General features: G+C 45.6%; 1 protein-coding gene across 1 annotated transcript in view; it reads left to right on the top strand.

Annotated features, from left to right (window-relative positions):
- LOC146785727 (aspartate aminotransferase, cytoplasmic-like) overlaps positions 1-13,448 on the top strand; it is a 540,935-nt gene that overhangs the window by 76,922 nt on the left and 450,565 nt on the right. The window lies entirely within an intron of this gene.

Here is a 13,448-nt window from a genome sequence, read left to right as displayed (position 1 = left end):
CCTGAAGAGTCTATGGAGAGAACAATGCAGACTGCTGATGCGAGGTTCAGATTTGGTTTAGAGTGTAGAAATGGCCAGGAAGTTGAACTTAGGTGGGTTAACCATACCTGTGTCTGTAATACCCGATCAAATGTCCTGTGAAAAATTTACAAATCCTTGTTGAGTTTATGGGTTGTCTTGGAGCTGAAAATCACCCAACCTTGCCAAAAAATGTCAGACTTATTTCTAAGTTATCCTAAATGTTCAGGTTCTTCTCAAAGGAGCTGACCTCATGATGAGCAGTAGAAGGGACTTTCCTTAATGGCAGTCAGGACAATGATAAAAAAAAACATACAAGTACCTTAGGGTCAATACTCTTCAAAAGCTCCACAGGAAACTTGCAGGTTATAGATACTTTTAGCAAATCATGCTTTTCTTCCTAAGAATCCAACAGGAGCTTTTCTCGTTACGTCTTTAAGTCCTTTCTTCCAAAGGTGATTTTGAGGAACTGGTAAGGCTATTTGAAAGTTGCAAGCCTATTCTATAGCTAAACTTGTGGAGCGGAGGTGGCCTAACAACTAGAGCTACCGACTTTGAATTTGAGGAAGCAGGTTTGCAAACCGGGTTCGAGCCTCTGCGTTGGCTCAAAATAATGTGATTCTGGACAAATCACTTAATCTCCTCGTGCCTACCAAAATGAATGTGTCCTTGTGTAATGTAACTGCTGCTCGTATAATGCACAACAAAAATCCTGTTTAGGTGGCGGGGATAATCTGAGTCAGAACTCCTTCCAGTTCTCAAGCAGTGGTGGCTGCCCCAAAACTGTAGTGGGCATGGGGTAGGGAGGATTGAACGAAGGATTAGGGAATTAATTATAACAAAAAAAGTACCTCTTTCAACTCTTCGGACCACCTTGGTGCACCTCTTCTCTCTTGATGGTGTCCCAGCAGTCCCTGGGACATGATCACAGGCTCCCCACCCAATCCTGGCGCTGCTCTCAGTAGCATGAGAGCAGCTCCAGGATTGGTCTGAGCGGCTTGGTTTGCCGTTCAGACAGTGCCTGGGAGTCTGTGCTATTTCTCCAACCCAGCTGTGCAACACAGCGAGTTGGAGCAACATAGGTATGCATGACGGCTTGGCTGGCCTAAGACATATGGCTAAACCGTCGTGCACACTTACAGTGTGCACTACTTCTCTCCTGCTGGCTGTGACGACAGCCAAACCCCACCCCGCCCAGACTTGGCTGACTCTAGTGGGAAACAGGAAAAAATAACATGATGATAAAAACAATTTATTATCATTTTACTGTGGGGGGGGGGGGGGGGGGGGGGGAATTCCTCCGCCACAGCGGCAGCCACGTGAAGAGCCCAGAAATCTAACATCTCTGTGAAAACACTTCCTGGGTTTGTGCTGTGCTCGTGGAGGTATATTGCCAGTAGCTTTAACAGAATATGCTGGAGAGGAAAGAAGTGCATTCCTTAGACTAAGCTCGCACATTGTCAGGCTGCTATTTTTGATGGTTCTTTCCGGGGAGAGGCCAATTGGCCCCCTTGAAGTGTTTGTATTTTGTAATTGTGTGCAATGATTGTCTATTATACTGTCAGGAGAGGTGGCCATACTTTGACCTGCCAGCCGTATCACACCAAAAACTGTGTATGTGACATTATGTATTGTGTAGATAGCTTGTCTTAGTCCTCCATACTTTAACTCTTACATTTATGGCTAGGCCTTTTATCCATGTGCAGTAAAAGTATAGTGATGACCGTTTTGTGCAGAAGGCCTGATCCATGTGCCAATGGCTGAAATGCAGATGCTTTACAGCTTTTAAACATAATATGCATTTCTAGGATATATAGCACAGTCAAATCTCAGTAGTAGGATGCCATCCCCGTGCCCTATAGTCAGCCCTCAGTTTGGTGTGCCCAGGACTGTCGGGGTCAGTGTCCAGGTGTACTGCCACTAGTAAAGTTGTACATTTATGCTCAGCAGTTTGACACCACTGGTCTGTCTTTTGAGGCAGATGGGCTCAAAGAACTTTGAGCAAAGGGTCATGGACCACCTGCCCCCCACACCCCGCAGATGTATGACTACTCCCACTTACATGGGATGCCTGGGGAGTTCCTAACACTCCTGTATCTCTATACGGCACCTTCAGGGAGGGAGTGCACTGACTGTGCACAACTTAATATATAGCACCCAATCCTGCATTCTGATGCCCTTTTGGCCACTCTGCCCATATTTTCAATACTATGCAAGGACAAAGGCTTTCCCTTATTTGAAGGGAGCCAAACCCCACATTCCTTGCAAAAGAGGGAAAGATGCGTTGGGATAGTGAGGGTGCAGCACGTCTTATGGTGTGATATATGTTAGACATGGATCGTCCCAGCGATTGTGGCCCTTTCTGTAATACCAAAACAGCAAAAATTGAAGCAGTCACCCATTGTGCCCCTTAAGTTACATCCTGTAGTAGGGTCCAAGCCATCCAATAAAAGCAACTGAAGGAGAAACATGCTAAGCAGTGGAGAGTTCTCACATCTCCCTTTAATAAAATCTGTGTCCCCTTGCCTCGTTTGTTTTGCCTTTATCATGTTTTTCCCCAGAGGCAAGTTTAAAACAGGGTCTTAATGTCTTGATTTTACAGTAGGTTTGTGAAGAATTGGTATGTACAGGGTTCTTACAAATCAAATTCATGACTGATTGGTGAATAAGGCCCGTAGTCTAGCCTTGGGATTAGGAACTCACAATATCTATACTTTTGATTGCAATGTCTACATAATCTGAGGCTTTTCACACAATACAGTAATAGTGTCTTGAAAACAATTGTGTGCCTCCATGTGTAATTTGTGCATGGTGTGTGCAACATGCCAATAACAAGTACATCGTACTAGCCCGGGATTCCTAGGTTGCCTGATCATTATATAGGTATGTAGGCGAATCCTGAAGTGTACTAGGGTGGAAGCAGAAGCTTTGCTGGTAGTTGTTGTTTTTGTAACCATGGTCTCAGAGGAATTTTGACTTCATCCCACACTCACTCAAAGAAAATGCTCAGTCTATCAGGGACGTTATTTTATTTATTTATGTATTGTGTGAAGAAAGCCCCTTCCATGTCTTTGGAAGAAGGAGCAAGTGCTGAAAGGTTTGCATGCCACCAATGCAGGGTGAACTTACCCCTGCTGTTCATTTTTTGTCATGCAAAGTACCACCATGAATGCAGGAGCTGCTTTTGAGGTGGCTAGTACGGGTGAAAAAACAGCAACCAATATAATGTGAAACTTAAAATTTGGCAGAATTAGCTTGTTGGACGTAGATCTTTCTGCAGAGTCACCACAGATTTTGGGCTCTCTTTTCCTTCCTTTGCTGAACTTGTTTTTGTTGGGTTTTAGGACTCTGCACATTTTCCCTGCTTATCAGTGGTAGAGTACTTGCGCCCTCCCTTATAAGCATGATTGGTGCATCATGATTGGTACATTTAATTTGCTTGCTATTCCCTAATAGATGGTACTACATGTAAATTCAATGCTACTAGTGGACTGCAGCCCTCATTGCGCCACTCACCAAAATTGCCTTTTAAAACATGTCTCAGGCTTGCCACTGCAGCCTGTATTGCAGTTATTAACTGCCATTTCGACCTGGCAAAATAAATCCTTTGCATGGCTAAACTTTCCTTTTTATTACTTAATGTCACCCTTAAGGTAGGCCCTAATGGCTTCTAGGGTAGGGTGCATACTATTTAAAAAGGAGGACACATGTACTTAAGTTTAAATGTCCTGGCAGTGAAAAACCTCTAAAGTCCTTTTTCACTGTTGTAAGGCCACTGTCTCCCATTGACTTATACTAAGTTACCTTATTACATTGAATAAGTGCTAACTATGGATTGGTAGCAGATATGTTGTTTACACTCAAATGTATTGTAATTTAAAATCCTTTCAAGGATAACATTGGATTTTAAATCACAATTCTTAAAATACCAGTTTTAAAAAGTTGGAGTTTTCTTGTCCCAAACATGTGTGCCTTCTGACAGTGCAGTGGATTACAGGACTGTAAATGGTTCTGCTGTTGGGGATTGGGGTTTATGTTTTCCTCCCAGACACTGAGGCAAATAAAACCTAGGTGTGAAGGCAGAGTGTCTTCCAGACAGGATAGCTGTGGAGGAGCTGTACTCTGCTTCGATTACACTTCAAAGGGCTATGCCTGTTCTACACTCAAAGGAACCTAACACCAGGCTTGCCCTTGCCATTGTCACCCTAGACAGTTTGGAGCCAGGGGAAGAACTGACCAGACAAGTTTGGAATGTAGACCAGGGTATCTCCATCCCTCTGCCGCCCCTGCCATAGGTTGGCACCAAATATAAATGTGGGACCTTCAGAACCTCATCAGAACACTCAAGTACCTGTAGAAGATTCAGTAGAAGGGCTGCCCTGCTGCTGGACAGACTGCCTTGCTGTCTGAAGAAAGGAAATTGGACCTGCTTGCCTTAATCCCATGCTACACAGAGTGACTCCAAGGGTCAGTTCGTCGACCTCCTGTGTGAGCTACAGGGACACAACAAGCTTTCAGAGGCCTCTCTGCTACTTCCCAGCTGACAAGCACCAACACGACCTGCCTGAACCCTGCTGCTGGCGTCTGCTGGAGTGAGTCCTGATCCCCCAAGAGGTGCCCCCAGTTCTTGGGCCCTAGGCTGCGATCAGTCAGAACTCCCCTGAAGAAAAGGTGAAGATTCAGAAATGTTGGTCTCCTCGTGACTGCAAAAGAACCTCTTCAGGCTAAAAATTGACCACCCATGACGACAATCCAACGGGATCTGCTCTTCGTGCCGACAACGACCGTTTGCAACGATTGGCAACCTGCTCTTCATGCTGATAGCGACTGTCCACGACTATTAACCAACGCAAGGCTCCAGTGACTACTGGCTCATTGTGCTATAGAAAATGCCACGTTCTACCCGCTCTACCTGCTTCTCATGCCGAAAGTCTCCTCCTTATGCCGAAAGCCTCCTCCTCGCGGCTCCCTCCAACTCAAACTGAACTCTACACATAAGATTTGAGAAGGTAACACTTCAGAGAGACTAACCGGGTCCCTTTATCTGACCCGCGCTCCAGTGCTGTCGGCCTAAACTTATGACTTATCCCAAGTCTAGGGTGGTCAGATACCCACGAGAGGCTGTTTGTGCTCCTTGCTGTTATTTTCACTAAAAACTTGCAAAATGAACAAGTCTGGTTCTACTGATTGGATTGGGTTCGTTTTGGTGTCCTTCTATTTATTAAAATGTACTCTATTTTTCCGAATAGTTTGGGGATTTTTCTTTTGTTGTGTCTTTAGTACTGTTTGTGTGCTGCATATATACTTTATATTTTGCCTCTAAGTTAAGCCTAACTACTTTTGTGCCTTATTTCCAGAGGGCTAAGCACAGGCTAAAGTAGTGACTTTTGTGGTTTACCCGTACACGGATTAAGGTTATTACTTGAGTGGGGCTTCCACCCCTCTCCTCCAATAACCTAATTTCTTACTGGGCTGTTAGAGGTGGTGTCTCTGGCTCACCAAAACTTATATGACTCCCTGTATTATTTTTACGGGGGAATATAATTAGCACAGGCTGTCATTGAGGGATGGATTTGGAACAGTAACTTGGATCAGTAATCCAACCATTGCTTACTCCATTCCTTCTGCTTTCGGGACTGCAGTAAAATATTCCTCCCCTTAGAATCAAATACCTTGAGCCAGTCAATGTTATGTTATGGTATTGGATTTGTAAAGCGCATGGCTGCCCCAGCAATGGGGCGTCCCAGCGCTATGACAGTGTCATATATTGTTAGATTATTAGAGATCAGCATTGACCTGTTACGCTCAAAGCACAAAACTGTATTCTTACCATTGTGCAGCTGACACCAGAAAAGGGGGGTCTCTGTGACTTATAAACAACTGCAGAGCACCATCACTGCACTTTATTTTCAGCTGGTTTAATAAAAGGTATTACAAACCTCTTTAGGAATTGTGGTTAGAATTTGAAAGGCAGAAGAATATGTGGTAGTAATGTGAAGGATTTTTATTGTTAGCTACAAACTTTGAAATCTGTACTTATTTTACACCTGCAGGAGCAATAGAATTGTGTGCAGGCACTCCTGGAGGTCCCGCTCAAATATGAGTAATTATCCTCCTTGTAATTTGTTTTTTTTCAAAAACACCCAGGAAAAAGATATGTTTTGGGATTTAAGTTCGTTTGTCCTTATTACTAGTGTAAACATACAACAGCATTTTGTTGTTAATACTATTAATACAAATTGACCTTCAAAAATGTAATTATGTTAAACACACAAAAATGACTGGCACAATATCAACACACACATTACTTTTATGACACATCTGATGCTGCCCCAGGAAATTCTTCACAAGTTTGCACCCAGTCCAGATAGTCACAAGGATAGGTCAGTAAGGGGCAAGTGGTTAAGCCTTGTCACTGCCAGCTCCTGAAAACCACTGATGGCCCACTCGCTTGTCTCTTGATCTGAAAGTGTGGCTCCTGAACTGTGTGGAAAGATCTTTGTCTGTTGATGTGCCTAGCCACTCCCAGGATCTTCACAGAGAGCACAGCGAGAGGGTGTTAAAGTGGAACCTGGCGAAAAAGAGCAGACTCATTTTAGAGTGGTAGGATAGCTGTGGAACTCCCAGTTTTAACAATCGTCAGGCTCAGGGTAGGCATGCTATCCAAGAGTTTGGCACAATGTGCAATGATGTAGCTAAACGACTGACCGGGAGAGCACAGCATAGGCAACCTCAGGAGGCCCGATGGTTCAACTCTGATTGCACCAGAGCCCATAAAGAATTAAAAAGGGCACTCAATGCTACTCCGCGCAATAGAGATTTGATTGAAGCTGCAAGGCACAAGTACAAACTCGTAATTGAGGAAAGGAAAGCTGACATGAGAAGCTCTGCATGGGATGATCTAGAGGGAACAGGAGCCTTAAAAGACACCCCAAAAAATTGGGAAGTCATTACCTGCCCATTTTGTACTGAAGAAGTAAGGCAGATAGACTCACTTATTTTGTCAGATGCTTGGGTAGCTAATTTTTCTATGATCTGTAACCCGCTAAGCAAGAAGGTAGAGAGTTTTTCAAGGGATCCGTCCGAAGATTTATCTACAGCCACCCAACTTAGTCTATGTATCGTAGTATTCAAGATGGAGGAGCCAATAGCACAGGGGATCTGTTTGAAAGTGCCAGGCCCAGACAGGGTGCCTCTCGATCTTTTCAAAAGCAATCCTAAATTGTGGGCGCCATTGTTGATGAATGTTTTTAAGTCAACTATCAATTGCCCCATGCCCACATCCTGGAAAGAGGCTCTAGTGGTCCCTGTGTTTAAAAAGGGCAATAGAAGTGACCCGGCATGCTACAGAACAATTTAACTTATTGACGCAATGGTTAAGGTGTTGGGCAGAGTCCTGCTTGCCTGTTTGGAGACCAGAGCATCCAATTTAGGGGTCATGTCTAAAACACAATATGGTTTTAGGAGGGGATTAGGCACGACTGAGCAATGCCTTAATCTCTCCCTAATTATTAACAAATACGTGAAGGGCAGGAAGGGTTCAATCCACTTGGCCTTCATGGATTTGTCCAGTGCCTTTGATACAGTTTTCTTATTTTTTTTAGGTTTTAAAACTTTATTTATATATTTTGCATCAAACACACATCACATAAGACATAGGAGGTATATGTCAGCATCACAAAGACCCTAAGGAATAGTAGGCAAGCAGGTGTTCTCAGAAATATAGACAGCAGTGCAGATTCACTATAAGTATGCAAATTGTGTAGTAAGATACATTTAACTATACAATAGGGCTTCATCCTATTATTAGACTGTGGGAAATAAGCTGGTGTGATTACAGGAGGTTAATCCCCCCTTCTTGATATCTGCAGCACGTGCCGCTCCAGTCCACTCTTGTGTATGGGTGCTGCGGGGGGGCTCTACGAGTAGTCCAATGAGCCAGTGAGGTCAGGCTAGGGCACAGGTGAAGGTGGTGTGGTGTTGTTGAGGTTTGTGAGGCCAGGTACGTGAGTTGTAGGGGTCGGTGGCATGTAGCGTGTAGCTGCCCATGTAATAAAACAGAGCCCAGATATCTTTGGACCTAGACTCCATGGGCATTAACTCCCAGTATGCCGCCAACATCTACTGGCAGTAAGAGATATCCTGTATCCACTTGTTTACGTTGGGTGCCCTTTGTGCTCCCCAGAGTATCGCAATGCGCCGCTTTGCCAGGAGGAGCATCATGGCCGACAGGCGGCCCGTGCCTGTGGGAGCCTCCACCACGTGGCCCAGTAAAGGTGTGAGGGGAGTGCGGCTAAGTTGAAATCCTGTCACTTATTGAATAAGATCAAAAACCTTGTGCCAGAATTGTGAGATGGGCCGGAATGTCCATGCTAAATGGAGGAAGGAAGCCTGCGCTGTAGTGCATCTCCAGCATGTGTCATCTGGTCTCAGTCCCATTTTGTGTAGTTGTATGGCCATGCATTACAGCCTATGTATGTATTTGAAGTGAACGAATCTGAGCTTATAGTTAGATGACAGACGCCGGAGCTGGGCACAGCAATAGGCCAATTGTTTCTCAGTAGGTGGTGGGGTTAGATGTCTGCTCCATTGCTCCAATGCCGAGGGTTTAGTGACCGGCGAGGTGCACTGTGTTGCGTTGTATATACGAGTAATGAGTTTCTTGGGTGACGGCTGAGTTAGAATGTTTTCAAGCGCATCTAATTGCGCCGGCGCAGATGGGAAAGTGGAGTGAAGTCAGCTGCAATGAGCTCTAAGTTGATAATATAAAAACAGTTCCAGAATTGGGGTCTGAGCGCTCGTTGGACTGTACGGATTATCCAGGAATTTGTTGTCTGGCTACAGATCATTAAACGTGTCTAGTCCCATCTGGCGTGCACGTTGAATAGAGCTAGTGTCTTGCATAGCAAGTATGCTGAGGTGATGTGCGAGCTGTATCGAGGGAGCATATAGTAATGGCAACTTTGCGCAGCATTGAAGTCCCTCCCACGCCCAACGCAATGTCTCCACTGTGCTGATTTCTTCCCTCGGTCTTTTGTTTGCAGAGTAAAGTGCTGCTGGTTATGGGACAGGGAAGGCCACATCTTTTTCGATAGCAACATGAGGCTGGAATGGAGTGGGGTGCGACCAAAAGTGTAGGTGCTGTGCCTGAGTGCATAGAGCTCAATGTCCGGTACTCAAAGTCCCTCCTGTTGGAGCGGTAGGGTCAGCACCTCCCAGGGAATGCGAGGTTGTTTCCCGTCCCAAGTGTGAGATATAAGGAGAGAGTGCAGTTGTCGGAAAAAGGTCTGTGTAAGTATGAGGAGTATATTAACGAACAAATACAGGAGTTCGGGCAAAATGATCATTTTTGCAATAGCAATTCTGCCGGCCAGTGACAGCGGCATCTTAGCCCATATGGCTATTTTAGTCTATAGCCAAGTGATCAACCTGCCATAGTTCAGGCGCCATATTTCTTGTAGGTCTTTACTGAGCCATATTCCTAGATACTTTACTACACCGTCCGCCCAGGTCAGGGGGAAGTCCAGTGCAAGCGTTATAGGGGTCGGCGTTAGGGCAAGGAGCGTCGATTTGGCCCAGTTTACCTGCATGCTCAACATACCACCGAACAGTAGGATCTCCCGCAGTACCGGGTTAAGGTTAGATTCCGGGTCACCTATATAGAGTGTGATGTCATCAGCATATATTGATATTATCAGGCCTCTGTCCGAGAACCTGAGTCCTCTAGCCTTGTGATGTTGTCTCAGCCGAGCTGCTAGAGGCTCCATCGCTATTGCAAATAGCAGGGGCGAAAGAGGACACGCTTACCTGGTGCCACGGGACACAGGGAACGGGTCGGATATTAGATCGTTTACCTTGAGCCTGGCTGTAGGGCGCGAGTAAAGTAGTTGGATAAGTTTAAAAAAAATTGTGCTTAAGCCAATTCTAGGTAGTATGGTAAAGAGAAACGACCATTCCAGGTAATCGAATGCTTAGGTAGTGTCCAGAAAAGCGGCTAAGGCATGGAGTTCTGGGTCAATTTGGTGGACGACTCAGAAAAAAGTGCGCAAATTATGTGAGGTAGTGCGCCCGGGTATAAACCCCGATTGGTCCGATCTGGCCACAGTCGGGAGAAGCGGTTGCAGTCTGTCTGTTTAGCAAGTATCTTTGCATTAATGTTTATCAGAGGTAAAGGATGATGAGCGTTACACATATTGGCTTGTTTGACCGGTTTTAGAAGTGTAATTATCACAGCCTCGTGCATTGTAGGGGGGAGGAAGCTGCTGTCAAGTGATTCCTGATAAACTGCTAATAAGTGGGGGGCCAGCTCTTCAGCGTATGTTTTATAGAAGGAGGGTGTCAGCCCATCAAGATCAGGAGCTTTGTCACCCGGCAGACCTCTGATCACCCGAGTGATATCTGCTATTGAGAAGGGTTCATCAAGGTATTCATGATGGGCATCGCTCAACCAAACTAGCTCGATGGAGTCCAGGTTGTCCTGTAGTTCAGGGTTCTGGCCAGAGTGTGTGGCAGTGTAGAGTGTTGTAAAAAAATCCTTCATTCTTCCTAGAGTAGCGACCTGTCCCCGGATTGGGTTGGAATCTACATCTGAGCAATTCAATTATGTATGAGCAGGGCTCGAAAAATCTGAAAAATGGTACTAGTCCTGCAGGACTAGTACCTTGAAAAATCTCCTCGCCCTAACAGTGACCTACTTGACCTCCGTCTCTGAAAGCGGAACAAAAGTGACAAGATAACAAGATTTAAAGGCATTTTTATTGCTCATTTGCTTTGTGAGCAACAAAAAGGCCTTTAAATCTTGTTATCTTGTCACATTTGCTCCGTTTTCAAAGACGAGGACAAGAGTTAGTATGTTTTCCTACTCGCCAGAAAGGGCGAGTAGGACCTAAAAATAGCTCGACCTCATAAAATTTACCTCGCAAATGCGAGCGGTCGAGTGGATTTGTCGAGCCCTGATGAGGTAGCGTATTGTGGTTTAAGTGAGCGTGCTAGGGCCCTACCCGGATGGTCCCCCTCTCCGTATCTGCGGGCGCGAGCACCTTTGCCCAGGAAATGTGTCTCACGAACCGCCTCCGCTTCATACTCGGATAGCTTTTTCCAGGTAGTGACTAAATGTGCAGGGATACCAGTGTGATAGTATAGTAGTTCTTTTTGGTGTATCTCTTCCTCTAGTTTCTCTAAGGTAGACTTTAATACCCGAGATTGTTTAGCTATACAGATTCCTCGAATGACAACTTTAAAGGCTTCCCACAGTGTGGAGGGTAAGTCTACCAATTTTTCATGGGTAGCAAAGTACCGTTGGAGTTCTTCGCGCACCTCTTCTCTAAAAGCTACGTCCTACAATGTGTGCGACGGTAGGCGCCAGCTAAAAGCACACGGTAGTGACAGAGGTATAGTCCAGGTGAATAACACCAGGGTGTGATCGGACAGGTTGCGTGGTAAGTGTTTGACGGCGGTAGTCCAAGTGGCTACATTCTTAGACATTAACTAGTAGTCTAGTCTGCACCATGCACTGTGGAAGGCGGTAATGCAGGTGCCTTCTCAGGCATGTGGATGCCAGGAGCGCCAGATATCTATGAGATCGTGTTCCTGAATTATAGTAGTGAGTATGTTGTTTGCTTTGGGGTGCAGTTCTCGGGTGCTGCCTACCCTATCTAAAGAGTCTTGCAAATCGACGTTAAAGTCTCCCCCCATATAACCGACTCTTCTTCTAGTGATATAATTTTAGACCAGATAGTCTCAAATAGGTCTGGGTTGTCAGTGTTGGGGCTATATACAGCAGCCAGAGTTACAGGTGTGGTGTGCAAGGTACCTTTCAGTAAGACATAGCGTTCCTCAGTATCAATAATCGAGCTAGCCGTGGTCCAGCCATTATTGTGCCTTATCAGGATTGCTGTTCCCCTCACATAGTTTGAATATACAGCTGGGTGCACCTCCCCCCAGTGTCTGCTTTGGAGTTTGGGATCGTTGGCACTTTGGAGAGGAGTTTCTTGCTGGAAACATATGTCAATCTTATGTGTTATCAAGTAGGCGTGAACCAGTCTGGCTTTTCTATGGTCATTATATATACTCCTTATATTTGGGAGCGCCCACAGCTACCCTGAGGAAACTCCAGGTTGCACAGAATTGTGCAGCTAGACTACTGCTGAGTGTACCAAAAAACAAGTCGGCCAAACAAGCCCTTAGAACTCTTCATTAGCTACTGGTCTCGGAGAGAGTTACATTTAAGGCCCTATGTATAGCTCATAGGACCTATTGGGGTTTAGTACCAGCCATTTACAGACCTCTCATCACCCCTTAACATCCTAGGAAATTCCTTCGCTCTTCCTACCTCCATCTGGCACTCACACTAAAAATGAAAAGGTCTAGAAGTGGAGGCAAATCATTTACCCACAATGTGGCCAGACTCTGGAACACGCAGCCCCCTTTTATCCGTGGCGAACCTCTTCATCTTCCATTCCTGAAACTGCTCAAGACCTGGTTATTCAATCAATCCACTTAATAATTTAACTGTTCTCTGTCTAGTCGCTAGTGTTGGGACGCCCTCAGGTAGCTATGCGCTATACAAAAAAACAATAATAATAATTAAGGTCGGGTATGTTCCATGTGATGCATGTAGCTTTCGTCATTGAGTATGGTCAGTGATGAGGCAGGCGTGTCTGAACCACCCCAATTTGTGCTTGTACAGGTTTACACGTGGCGTCTGTGCTTGAGCTGCAATGTGCGATGCAAATAACTGTTAGGCTCATATCTGCGCATGATGGAGCATATGTAGCCGATGTCCTAGTGACGAGATCCAACTTGCCATTTAACTTGTAGAACCCCGTGTCCATCCCCCCTCCCACACCAACCCCCCAAACAGGTTGTGAAAATCCCACTCCAACAATCCCGCAAACGAAGCAGTCAGTTGTAACCATGGGAGATCTCCCTGCGGAGGCATGAGTCACCGGCGAACTACCCCGCACATGAGGCAGGGTGACTGGGCTGGTCTGAACGCTCTGGGAGCATGTGTAGGATAGTCAGGTGAGCCATAAGGGCCGATTTGTTAAAGAACAGCGCCTAATAGCGATGCAAATTGCTAATCAAAGAATCAGTTCGGGCAGGGTGGCGTATTGCATTGCAGCGTGGTAGCAGTTTGCCATCAGTCATTGTCGTGAAGTCCTGCTTCTTTTTCGACGGTTTGTGAAGAGCGAGGTGAGCGTTGCCCAGAGCAAATATTTTTGGTGTATTTAAGGGTGGATTTGGCATCGGAGAAGTGGGCCTGGCCGTCGTGCGAGATCTTGAGCCTGGCTGCATAGAGCATTGCGTATGGGTTTTCGGCACGCTGCAGTAGGCGTTTAGTAGGGAGGAATTATTTTTCGTGCGGCCTGGACCATGGGGGTAAAATCAGGAAAGATGGAAATATTATTGCCCTGGTGATTGATGGGGCC

The sequence above is a fragment of the Triturus cristatus genome, chromosome 11 (genome assembly GCF_964204655.1).
Source record: "Triturus cristatus chromosome 11, aTriCri1.1, whole genome shotgun sequence".
Lineage (NCBI taxonomy): Eukaryota > Metazoa > Chordata > Amphibia > Caudata > Salamandridae > Triturus > Triturus cristatus.
The sequence above is the reverse complement of the archived record's forward strand: the minus strand, read 5'-3'. Positions and strand labels throughout refer to the sequence as shown.